Genomic DNA, 13,313 nt, shown 5'->3' with positions numbered 1-13,313 from the left:
GAGTCCAGCATCCTTAACCATCATGCTACCTCCAAGCCCCCTATTTTGTTTAAGAGAGATAGGGTATGTGTGCTCACCAGAAAGAGACAAAGAGACAGAAAGCAAGAAATCATCCCCCCCTTGGGGTAGGGCCACCCTGTAATCCTTTCTCCTTCATTCTCCTCTCAGGATCTTGGGCATGCACACACATGCACCCAGTGTGAGTCTCAAGCCACCAGGTCCAGGACTCAAACTGTGGCCAATCATGTGGGAGTCCAGTGACGTAGCCATTATGCCATCTGCTCAAATTTTAAAACATAGAAATGATACAATGTCTGGTCTCATTATGTTGATATAAAACTAGAAATCAATAATAAAGAGAAAGCTGAAAAATCTGAAACTACCTGGACATTAAACAAAACACTGGTAAATTACACATGAATAAAAAAATAAATCTCGGGACCAGCAGTTGGCGTAATGACTATGTCACTGGACTCCCACATAGCCGACTGTGGTTCGAGTCCCAGACCTAGTGGCTTAAACTCACACGGGCACATGTGAGTGCATGCCCAAGATCCCGAGAGGAGAATGGAGAAGGGATTGCAGCGTGGCCATCCCCCCTGGGGGTGATTTCTCACTTTCTATCTCTCTGTCTCTCTCTGTCTTTCTGGTGAGCACACGTGCCCTCTAGCAAAAAACCGCTCTAAAAAATAAATAAATAAATAAATAAATAAAATCTCAAAAGAAATTTTAAAATATTTTGAAGTAAATTAAAATGCAACTTGTTGAGGGACAGCAGGTGGTGTGGTGGTTAAGGTGCTGGACTCCTATGTGGCCAACTGTGGTTCGAGCCTCAGACCCTGTCTCTCTGTGGTGAGTGTGTCGATTTAAAAAATAATAATGATGATAAACAAAATTAAATAATTCTTTTGAAAAAGAAAGGAAGGAAGGAAGGAAGGAAGGAAGAAAAAGAAGAAAAAGGAAATCACAATTGTTATGTCTGTGTCCATACCCAAAATTCCAGAAAGAGAATGGAAAAGAGATTGCAGTGTGGCCATCCCCCTGGGGGGTGATTTCTCACTTTCCCTCTCACTGTCTCTCTCTCTGTCTCTTTCTGGTGAGTGCACATGCCCTATGGCAAAAACCTTTAAAAAATAAAATAAAAGGCAATTTATCAAAATGTATGGGGTGTAGCAAAAGCAGTACAAACAGGGAAACTTATACCATGTATTACATATATTATGAGTCCAGCAAATGGCATAATGGTTACATTGCTGGACTCCCATGTAGTCTACCATGGTTGAGTTCCAGACCTGGTGGCTTAAAACTCATCCCGGGTGGGGTCAGCAGGTGGCATGGTGGTTAAGGCACTGGACTCTCACATGGTCAATCATGGTTAGAGTCCCAGACCTGATGGCTTACTTTCTCACTTTTTCTCTCTGTCACTCTGATCAAAATTGCAGAATAATAATAGAAAAAATTAAAAATAAATAAATCTGTTTTAGGGTATGTGTGCATGTGTGCTCAAAATCTTGAGAGGAGAATGGAGAAGAAGGGATTATAGCATGGCTATCCCCCCTTGGGGCTTGATTTATTGCTTTCTGTCTCTCTATCTCTCTGGCAAGTGCACATATCCTATAGTAAAAGTCTCTCTCTAAAATAAATAAATAAATAAATAGGAGAGGTCTAAAATCAATAATCTAAGTTAATATCTTAGGAAACTAGAAAAAGAAGTGTTAAGTTAAATTCAAAGGAAGCAAAGAAAAAGAAAGAAAATCAGAGCAGAAATCAGTGAAATTGAAAACAGGAAATAAATAGAGAAAGTCAACAAAATCAAAAGTTATTTCTTTTAAAAGATCTATAAATAAAAGAAGTCTGTAGTAGGTCCAACTACAAAAAAGAGAGAGAAGATTCAAATGACTAATATCAGACATGAAAGAGAAGACATCACTACAGACCCCATGGACATTAAATAGATAATAAAGGAATATCATAAACAATTCAACATCCACAAACTTAATAACCTCAATGATATGAACCAATTTCCTGAAGATACAACCTGTCAAAATTCATACAAGAAGACACAGAAAATATGAATAAAACTGTATCTATGAAAGAAATTAAGTTGATAACTAATAACTTTTTAAACAAACTTTTTAAAAACTTATTAAAGATATAAGCAAAAGAGATACTTCCTAACTCATTCTATGAGGTCAGCATTACCCTGATTTCAAAAGCAGACAAAGACATTACAAGAAAAGAAAACTATAAACCAATGTCTCTCATGAATATACATGCAAAAATCTTCTACAAAATATTGGCAAACTGAATTCAACATTGTATAAAATAATTATATAGTCATCACTCAGTGTTCATTGAGGATTGCTCCCAGGACCCCACTCCCCAGATACCAAAACCCAAAGATGCCCAAGTCACTATATAAAATGGTGTCATATTTGCATATAATCTATGCACATCTTCTTGCATACTTTAAATAATCTCTAGATTCCTATACACATGTTTGGTTACCAACAGAAAATCATAGACCTAACTACATATTACATGTCAGCAACAATGTAACATATTTGGTGGGGGGGGGGGCTGGTTGAATACATCTGCAGATACAAAGGGCTGTATACCATGGAATTTGGTCATGGTATACAGCCTAGATATCTAAGGCTGTTCAACATTCAAATATCAATTAATGTAATCCATCACATGAACAGGCTAAATAAGAAAAAATGCACAATCATATCAATAGATGCAGAAAAAGCATTTAACAAAATTCATCATCAATTCATAATAAAAACTCTTAGCAAACTAGGAGTAGGGGGAACTTCCTCAACTTGGTAAAGATCATCTACAAAAATCCTACAGCTAACATCATATTTAATAGTGAGAAACTATTGGGTCATCAGAAAAGTCATGACTTTCTTAATGCAAAAATGCATCATGACTTTTCTGACGACCCAAATAGACACTTTTCCACTAAAATTGTGAACAAGATAAGCATGATCACTCTTAGTACTCCTATTCAACATTATACTGGAAGTCCTAGATAATGTAGTAAGATAAGAAAATGAAAAAACATACAGATCAGGGAAAAGGAAAGAAAATTATCTTTATTTGTGGAGAACACAATCATCTATGTAGAAAATTGCAGAGAATCAACAACAAAAAACTCCTCCTGGAACTATTGGGTGATTACAGCTAGGTTGCAAGATGTGAGGTTAATACACAAGTCAATTGATGTCTTATATATCAGCAATGAAACACTGGAATTTAAAATTCAAATCACATTGTCATTTACATTAGCATCTAAAACCAGGAAATACTTAAGTATAAATATAAGAAAATATATACAAAATCTATATGGAGAAAATGAAAACTCTTATGAAGGGAATAAAAGAAGAACTAAATAAGTGGAGAGATATTACAAGTGCATGGATGGGAAGACTCCATGTTGTCAAGGTATCAGTTCTTCCTAACTTCATCAGTGCAATCCCAATTAAAATCATAACAAGTTATTTTGTGAATAGTAACAAACAGAATATAAAGTTCATGTGGAGAGGCACTGAATTGGCTAGGACTTCTAGTATGGTGTTGAATAGGAGTGGTAAGCATGAACATTCTTGTCTTGTTCCCAATTGAAGTGGGAAAGCATCTATTGATAGTTTCTCACCATTAAGTATAATAAATGTAGGTATTTATTTTAGTCTTTATCAAGTTGAGGAAGTGTACTTCTATCCCTAGTTTACTGAGTTTTTATCATGAATGGGTATTGGATATTATCAAAATACTCAACACGATATTGAAAGAAAATGAGTAAGTTGGAAGACTGATATTACACAACTTCAAGACTTCCTATAAAGCTACAGTAATCAAGATAGTGTGGTATTATTAAAGAATAGACAAGTCAATACATGAACAGAATAGAGAGCCCAGAAATAGACCTACATAGTCAAATGATCTTTGACAAAGAAATAAAAATGGAGCACAAAATTTCTAAATAATGGTAATGGAATAACTGGACATCTACACGCAAAATAAACAAACAAAAAGAAACCTAGACATAGACCTTACTCTCGTCACAAAAATTCAGTCAAAATTAATCATAGATCTAAATGTAAAATACAAAACTCTAAAACTCCTAGATAATAATATAGAAAAACATCTAGGTGATCTTAGGTGATGACATATTTAGATACAACACCAAAGGCATAATCCATAAGAGAAAGAATTGATAGACTGTAAATGATCAAAATGAAAACTTCTGGTCTGTGAAGGGCACTGACAAATGAATGAGAAGAGAAGCTACAGACTGAGAGAAAATATTTTCTTTTTTTTAAAAGAGTTATTTTTTATTTAACTTAATTTATTTACTTTAATTTGACCAGAGAAGGACAGAGTGAGAGTGAGAAAGAGAGAGAGAGTGAGATATCATGCCACCAGGTCTGGGACTCGAACTGTGGTTGGCCATGTGGGAGTCCAGCACCCTTAAACACCACGCCACCTGCCAGTCCCAATAAAAGATTTTCAAAAGACATATCTGATAAAGAACTGTTAACGAAAATATACAAACAACTCTTAATGCACAGCAAAAGGATAACACACAACTTGAATTTTTAAAAAAAGGGGGGGTAAAAGAGGACCAGCCAGGTGGCATGGTGGTTAACGCATCTGGATCACAAATGTTTGACTCTGCAGTTCAAGTCTAGGACGTGGCTTGAAAAATCATGCCAGACACATATGCATGCATGCCCACGAGAGGTGAGTGGAGTGCAGCAGATTGCAGTGTGGCCATCCCCATGTGGGTGATTTCTCACTTTCCCTTTCTCTCTCTGTCTCTCACCAGCGAGCACATATACTCTATAGCAAATGGGCAAAAGATCTAAACAAAAACTGACCAAAGAACATATACAGATGGCAATAACAATATTTTAAAAATCATGTCTTCAGAAAATTGCAAATGAAAACGACAATGAGATACACTTGAATGATGTGCTCAGGAGTTTAGATTTAATCTCACCAAGTTTCTGGAGATTCATGAATAGTTTCTGAGCTGAGGACTAACCTATATCTATTGGAACATGGAACATCACTGACAAAAATCAGTCTGCAGGATATGTGGAATAAAGTGAGAAAAATACGTTTGTAAGTGGATAGGCTTTTGTAAAGTATAATTGACAAAGGCTGTCACTAGGGGCTCTCTTAATTGTCTTTCCTGAACTGCCTCCCATAGGACGTGTCCTGAGCCTTATTCCCACAGGGCCTTGCCTATGCTAGAATTTTATTTTTAGAAAATTAAATGTGCACAGCCTTCAAGCTCTCAAGAATTACCCAGAGGTGGCATTTCTGTTTCTGAGAGATACTTTGTGAGCCAGTACCAGGAGCTTATGAGGTAATCTTCAAACCAGCCATGAAGTCCATAGGCTCTGGGTCTTGACCTGCTATCTGCATGTTCTTCCTTAACACACACTCATGGATTTAGGACTCTGTTTCAAAAGCTCCTTTTATCTTTAGCCATAGACCCTAAATCTCAGCTCTACATTATTAATCTGCTATGTGGTCTAGGTCAAGTCCCTTGTTTTTCTGGGTCTTGGTTTCTCTGTCTATATCATGAGGGTTCTGAAAAGATTACATCTAAGGTCCCTTATCACTTTCCAACTTAGATTTTTCTAGATGGAGCTAAACCTAAGTGGGCAGAGGAAGGACAGAAAAATGGAGCAGGAGGAAGATAAATAAGAGGGGTAGGCCTTTAAAAGGGCCTTAGACCTAACCTTCTGGCTGAGTGCTACCTGGGTATATGGCAATCTAATTCAGTCTAGGAAGAGTTGTCCTCAAACCAAATATGCTCACCTTAACCTGGCATTTGATCATGGGAATATCTACTTTTTAATCCAAAATTACTTCATGTTTTCCAATGTTCTGTATCTCTAAATCTCAAGAGATCATATCATTTTAAGTATGTCAGGAACCCATAGGAAGCATGTCCTTTATTAATATAACTTGAACAATCTACCGAACAATGACTGTAAGACCAAAAGTGTGTTAGAGCTCAGACTCAATTGAACTACAGTGAGGATCCTTGTCCTGATCCCTATCACCTTTCATTAAGGGATTTCTGAGTTCCTGCTTGTATTTTACAGAGGCCCTACTACTGGAGAAAACAAAACAAAGAAAAGGGACTACCACATCCATAGGGTAAGGGGCGGGGAGTGAGCAGGGGACATAGTTTGGAAGGGTGTTATAGCAGTGTCATAGAAATGGGGAGCCAAATTTGGAGGCAGTAAGATGAAGCAGACAAAGAGAGCAAGGATTCCTTGCAGTACACAGAGGACTGATGGGAACTTAATGACCATCTACGTCAGCAGCTTCTAAGAGGGGTAGTAAAATGAGAATAATAGGAAAGAAAGAATTATTTAAGTGAATCTAAAACTCTCAAATAAATTCTAGGTTGGCCCAGAATAAGATGGCACATGGCACAAGCTCTAAACTGCAATTTTTTTTTGGCTATATCAATTATCTTTTACTGATCAAGAGTTCTGACTGGCAGATACGGTGAGAAAATTATCACGTAATCAGTGTGTTGATTGGTAAACAAAATCTTAACAAATATATGGCCCAGAGGGAGAAATAGTTTAAAGGTTGAGGAATTTGGGAATTGCTGATGGAACTCAAACACTTCATTCTGCTTCTCAGGAAACCAAGGACAAATAACTTGTCTAAAGTCCCACAATGAGTGGTCCTCTCAGACCCAAGTCTCTCAGTCACCAGCCGGAACGCTTTTTCATCTCCTCTACTCCAAAAGCGCCTGTTCTCTCACAATAAAGTAAGGGCTCAGGAAAGATTTTTGAACTAAACAAAACCCATCAGTTTTGCCAGCAAAGTGCCTGGCTTGATTGGTTTCATGGCCATAAAGTGATCTGGGTTGGCAGAACTAGACTAAAAAACCAGAACATAAGCTGAAAAATCTAAATTATCTCTAGTGCCACATCACTAAGTATTTAGCATTGTGATAAAAGTCATGGGGTTCTAAACCCTTGCTAAATCCTTGGCAGCCCTGACTTAGATTAGAACATCATGAGCTCAACACAAAGCACAGGTTCCAGAATGCCCAGATCCCTCTTACCAGACGAGTGGTTTATTGTGTCCCTAGTGTCACTGAACTGGTGCTCAGAGTGACTGTGGCAGAAGTGGAGCTTGGTAAAGTTATTCAGGAAAGGGCGACCTTGTTTTTACCGGGTACCAGAGGGTAGTTGTTCTTTAGTAAGGAGTCACAAAGAATGAGCCCTGGAAGAAGCACAACTTTGCAACAGACCTCAGATAAGATATATCCAGGTGATGGGACCATCAGATGGAGTTGCAGTTACATAGCTGGACTCCCATATGGCCACCTGCGGTTCAAGTCTCAGATCTGGTGGCTTGAAAATCATGCTGGGTGCATGTGCATGCACATTTGTGCCCTAGATCCTAGAAGGAGAGTGAAGGAGAAGGGATTTCTTCATAGCATCCCCGTTGGTGGGTGATTTCTCACTTTCCCTCTCACTGTCTCTCTGCCTGGTAAGCACAAGCACCCTAAGGTAAAAATCTCTTTTTTTAAAAAAAAGACAAAAAAATAAATAAAACATCCAGGTGAGGCAAATGGAGAATACGTAATCAGGTAAAGGGATGAAGAATGATGTAGCCTGAGAAGCTGTTTGGCTTTTATAGATTTTAGGAGCCAGAAAAAGCTCATAAAGACAATGAAAGTAAAAAAAATCATGCCAGTCACAAGCACCAGGGCTTTGAAGCATTGCTGGGAGAGTATGGAGTCTGAATCCACCGCCCATCCGGACTCCTAAAACCCTGTGTTTGGAGTCTGGCTCCTTCTTAGGCTTTCCCCAAGAATGGTACTGCCTGCTGGGATTGCTGTTCTCTTGGTTCCCTTCTCCTTTCTCTTTGGAGGTAGTACTGACCAGCTCTCTCCTACCAGATAAGGACATCTTGTTCTTCCTGATCCAGGAGAGCAAAACAGTTCTCATTCCCCGGGGGCTGGGAGTGCCAAAGAGGGGAAGTTCTCATGTTTGTAAGTAAATCAGTCAGCTGCCTGGGCAGCCCCAGGGGCTTCTGGTCCCCATATTCTCCACCTCTTCCCTTTTCTGCCCCCCCCCATCCCTATCCTGCTTCTTCACAGGGCCATTTGACTACTTTCTTCATGGCCCAGACTTGCAGCAAGCAAAAAACAATGTATCCACATCCCTCCTCCCTGGAATTGTCACCTCAAAACGGGGGTTGGTTGGGGAAGAAAATTTCAGTGTGCTTTAGGCCTCTTTCCAATCCTCTCCAGTCCTTTTCTGCCTTCCAGTGGGGACTGTTCCAGTGTACAAACATTGTCTCCAACCTATGAAGTGGACTGAGCACTATGCCCAGCCTCTCTGGCAGCCCAGAATATTAAGATATTGGTTAAGCCAGCCTCAAGGCCCAGGCAAAGAGTCTGAAAGGTAGGCAAGGGCAGCAAGAACCTGTGAGATTGCAGTAGGTGATGGGTCGATGTTTTTTGAAGGATTCTTCTCCTGCCTTTCTTTATAGTAATTTATCCTCAAGGACGTGTGTAGGGACTCCAGAGTCCAAGGCAAAGTTTTGTGCTTGGATTTCCTATTCCAGGATGCTCCTTTTCACACTGGAAAAATCTCCTCAAGACATTATGGCTTTTTTATGGCCTGAGGAATCACCCTTGTTTTCCAAATAGCCCTATTAAGGAAATTAAATAAGAGTGAAATAACAGTATGACTATTTCCTTGGAGAGGGCTGGAAGGAAGACATGAGATGGCTCTCATATCTTGTCCATTTCTCTTTTTAAAATTTTAAAATTTATATCCTGTTCTATTCATTTAAAAAATTTATATTTAATCATTGTACATCTTTATAGAGTACAATATGATTTTTCAAACAATCTCATACCATGTAATCTCTCTCTGAACCCCTTTCTTAAAACATATCTGTTCGTTGGCCATAGGTCTGTACAATCCTGGAGGCCAGAGTCTAGTGTGGTTCCTTGTCTCAATGGAGGAGCAGTAGGTCTGAAATTGACTCTCTTAGGATTGTGTCCCTTGTCCACTCATTGACATTTAGTCTCCCCTAACTGGGTGAAGACCTTGGCCTTTGTCTAGGCCTGTAGATTTAAAAAGAAATTCATACCATCTTTATTTGGCATTAGATTTATTGGTTTGTTTAGAGGCTTTTGTCTCTCGTTTATTCTTGAAATAACTTTTTATACATGAAGTCTACCACCTGACATTCTACCTGTCCAGCTCAACCTACCTCCACATTGGGAGCAGAAAAGTTTAGGTATACAGGAATCAAACACCTCAAGACAGGAGACTGTGTTCTGGAGAAACTCTCTCCCCACAACACTCCCTGGCAGTAAAAGAAGAGAAACTCCCCTACGAAAACCTGAACCCAATAATCCTACTGTGGATTCCACACTCCCACCCACATTAGAGGAGAGAGACTAACACAGAGCTTAAGCACACCATAAGGAATGACACGAGCACTCAGCTATAGAAACATACCCTATAGAAGCAGAAAGAATTGAGTATATTTCCAGATGACTAAAAATCAAAGCAGAACCTCAAAAAATGAGAGAAAACCAAGAAACACTTCCCTCACAAGGGAACATAATAACTCCTCACCAAGGGAACCAGCAGTTAGCGTAATGGCTATGTCGCTGGACTCCCACGTAGTCGACCGCGGTTCGCGTCCCGGACCCGGTGGCTTAAAACTCACGCCGGGCGCGTGTGCGTGCGTGCCCATGATCCCGAGAGGAGAATGGAGGAGAAGGGATTGCGGCGTGACCATCCCCCCTGGGGGGTGATTTCTCGCTTTCTGTCTCTATGTCTCTCTCTGCCTGTCTGGCGAGCGCACGCGCCCTATAGCGAAAATCTCTCTCTCAAAAAAAAAAAAAAAAAAAAAAAAGAAAACAAAAAAATGTAAAGAAATCAGAGAAATGTCAGAAAAAGAATTCAGACTATTTACTGTAACAAAACTCAATGGGGTACAAGAGAAAACAGATAACCAATTCCAGGAGATGAGAAAATCTTTCCATGACTTGACGAAGTAATTTTATAAAGAGATAGACACACTGAAAAAGAATCAAACAGAACTTCTGGAGTTAAAAATACAGGAAATCAAAACCTCCCTTGAAAGTATCAACTAAAGTCTTTTTTTTTTTCCAACTAAAGTTTTCCAACTTAAGTTTTTCAAATGAAATTCTTTGTACATAAGTTTCCAGAAACCCATTCACATTGCTTGGGAAGTTGCAATGTATAATAACATCAAAGGATATAAAAACACCATCAACAACAAAAACTGCCCAAAATAACCTTGGGTACAAAAGAGAAACGCAAATGCAACATTTGCCAAGTAAGTTTCTGCTAAAATAAAATTTTAAATGGAAGGCATCACTTAAATTTCAAAAGTACATAATTTATTATTTTTATCACCATATGGCATTTATGTTTGAGAGAGAAAAAAAACCCCTCCAATGGGATGTGGTCATGCCACAATTCTCTTTTTCTTCTATTTCTCCATCCTGTCAGGATCTTGGACACACACACACACACACATACACACACACACACACACACACACACACACACACACAAACCAGCATGCTTTTCAAGGTCCTGGATCTGGGATTCAAACCCTGGTCAGCCATGTGAGATACAGTTCACAATAAACAGTGCTTAACTGCTGGCTGTGCTATAGGGCTAACAGTTAAAAAGTACTTATGAGGGACATCAGGTGGCCTAGAGGTTAAGGCACTGAATCTCACATGACCAACTCCACAGTTCAAGTCTTGGACCTGGTGGCTTAGAAAGCATGCTGGGAGCATGTGCATGTGTGCTCAAGATCCTAAGAGGAGAGTGGAGGAGAGGAGCATGTGGCATGGCCATACCCCCTGTGGGGTTATTTCTCATTTTCTCTCTCACTCTTTCTTACTGGTGAGTACCCGCATCCTCAGTGAAAACTAAAAAGTGAATAAATAAATAAAAATTTTGAAAACCACTTATGAATGACTTGTACATAAATGCTCAGAACAGCTTTATTTGTAATAGCCCCAAACTGTAAACAACCCAAAAGTCCATCAACAGGTAAGTAGCCAAAACAAATTGCAGTATAGCCACACAATGGAATACTACTTAGAAAAAAGGAACAAATTATTTATATGCACATTTTTTAAAAAATAACTTAAATGAGTAAAACTTTATTTTCAGGGAAAAGTATAAGAGAATATCTTCCTGACACTGAGTAGGAAAAGAATATTTTCAACCAAATCTAAAAAGCATGATCTTTTTAAAAAATGATACTATTTTAAAAAAAAAGTAGTAAAATGTTTAAGAAACATACACAAAGATAATTTTTTAAAAAAGGACTAAAACAGCTAAATTAAACATTTTGTTTAATCAAAATACACCACAAAGTGAAATGATAAGCTTTACAACATGGTAGAAGATACTTGCAACATGACAAAGGGTTACAATCCAGAACAAATAAAGAATTCCTACAGATCTGTCAGAAATATGAGCAAAAAAACATTTCATAGAAGAGGATTTCAAAATGGCCAATAAGTACAAGAAAGGGTGCTACAGTGTTTGTTTTCTATTGCTGTATAATAAGGTACTACACATTTAGTAGTTTAAAACAAGTGTTTATGATCTTGGTTTCTGGAGTCAGATCTGGGAGCAGCTCAGTGGGGTACGTTTGGCTTATAGTCACTTATGAAGCTGCCATCAGGTGCTGACAAGGGCTGTGGTTTCATCTGAAGGCTAAACTGGGGCTGAAGGATCCATTTCTAAGCTCACTTACTCAACTGTGGCTGTTGGCAGGACTCAGTATCTCATTGGTTATTGGCAGAAAATCTCTCACACTCTCTTGTTTCATGAGCCTTTTCACAAACTTCACAACCTGGCAGCTGGCTTCCCTCAGAGCAAGACAGAGAGTGAAGAAAACACCCAAGGGACCAGCAGTTAGCATAATGACTATGTCGCTGGACTCCCATGTAGTTGACCGTGGTTCACGTCCCGGACCTGGTGGCTTAAAACTCATGCCGGGCGCATGGGCGTGCGTGCCCAAGATCCCGAGAGGAGAATGGAGGAGAATGCGGTGTGGCCATCCCCCCTGGGGAGTGATTTCTAGCTTTCTGTCTCTCTGTCTCTGTCTGTCTGGTGAGCACACATGCCCTATAGGAAAAATCTCTCCCCCCCCAAAAAAAAGAAAGAAAGAAAACACCCAAGACAGAGGCTAGATCTTTTTGTAGCCTTGTCTTAGAATTGATATCCTTTCACTTTGCTGTCTAGAAGTGAGTGCCCAGGCAAAGTCCTCACTCAAGGAGACAGGATTACAGAGGGAGTGAACTCTCAATCACATGCAGGATCAGGGGTCATCTGCCAGGCTGCCAGGCCTCAAGCACATAAATAATATGAGAAATGAAAAGTAAAAGCACAATAAGAGAGTATTTTGTATACCTACATTGGCAAAAATTAAGAAGTCTGACAATATAAAGAGCTATGATATAGATTTGGATCAAAAAGAACTCATAATATTGCTAGTGGAAGTGTATACTGACAGGAGCTCTTGTTGAAATAATTTGGCATTATCTGGAAAGGTAAATATGTATATTTCTGGGCCACCTAGGTCATGCAGTGGTTAAGGTGGCTGAATCCCACATGGCCAACTCTGTGGTTCAAGTCTTGGATCCCAAGGCTGGACAAACACACCGGGAACATGTACATGCATACTCAACATCCCAAGAGGAGAATGGAGGAGAAAGAATTGTGGTCTGGCCAATCCCTGGGGGAAGCTTTCCCTCTCTCTCTCCCTCTCTCTCTTTCTCTCTCTGTCTCTCTTGGGCAAGGGCATGCATCCTATAGCAAATTGCAAAAATAAAAAAAGAAAGATGGGGCTGGCAGGTGGTGTGGTGGTAAAGGGCTTTGGACTCCCACATGGCCTTTGAGTCCTGGTCCTGGCACCTCACTCTCTCTCTCTCTCTCTCTCTCTCTCTCTCTCTCTCTCTCTCTCTCTCTCCTCGCTCCCTCTCTCCCTCTCTCCCTCCTTCCCTCCTTCTCTGGTCAAATTAAAATAAATAAATAAACTAAATTAAATAATTCTTTTATCAAATAAAATAAAAACTGAAAAAGGAAGAAAGAGAAAGCATGTGCATACCTTACAGATTAGTGATTTCATCTTGATGAATTTCCCATAGAAAGCCCTTTAGGCTTGACAGAATGTTCAGAGCAGAACTGTTCATTGTATCAACAACTGGGGGGTGCGGCTAAGGGGCCCCGCCGCCG

General features: G+C 39.5%; 1 protein-coding gene and 1 pseudogene across 1 annotated transcript in view; one reads left to right on the top strand and one right to left on the bottom strand.

The window, feature by feature from the left end:
- SLC16A2 (solute carrier family 16 member 2) overlaps positions 1–13,313 on the bottom strand; it is a gene marked incomplete at its 5' end in the record, with an annotated part of 201,503 nt that overhangs the window by 82,539 nt on the left and 105,651 nt on the right.
- The window catches only part of LOC102469992 (cytoskeleton-associated protein 2-like pseudogene), a 9,891-nt pseudogene continuing 2,585 nt past the window's right edge, over positions 6,008–13,313 (top strand).

The sequence above is a fragment of the Tupaia chinensis genome, unplaced genomic scaffold (assembly GCF_000334495.1).
Source record: "Tupaia chinensis unplaced genomic scaffold, TupChi_1.0 Scaffold143976_1, whole genome shotgun sequence".
In the NCBI taxonomy this organism is placed as follows: domain Eukaryota; kingdom Metazoa; phylum Chordata; class Mammalia; order Scandentia; family Tupaiidae; genus Tupaia; species Tupaia belangeri.
Note: the sequence above shows the minus strand (reverse complement) of the source record. Positions and strands in the feature narration are given on the sequence as shown.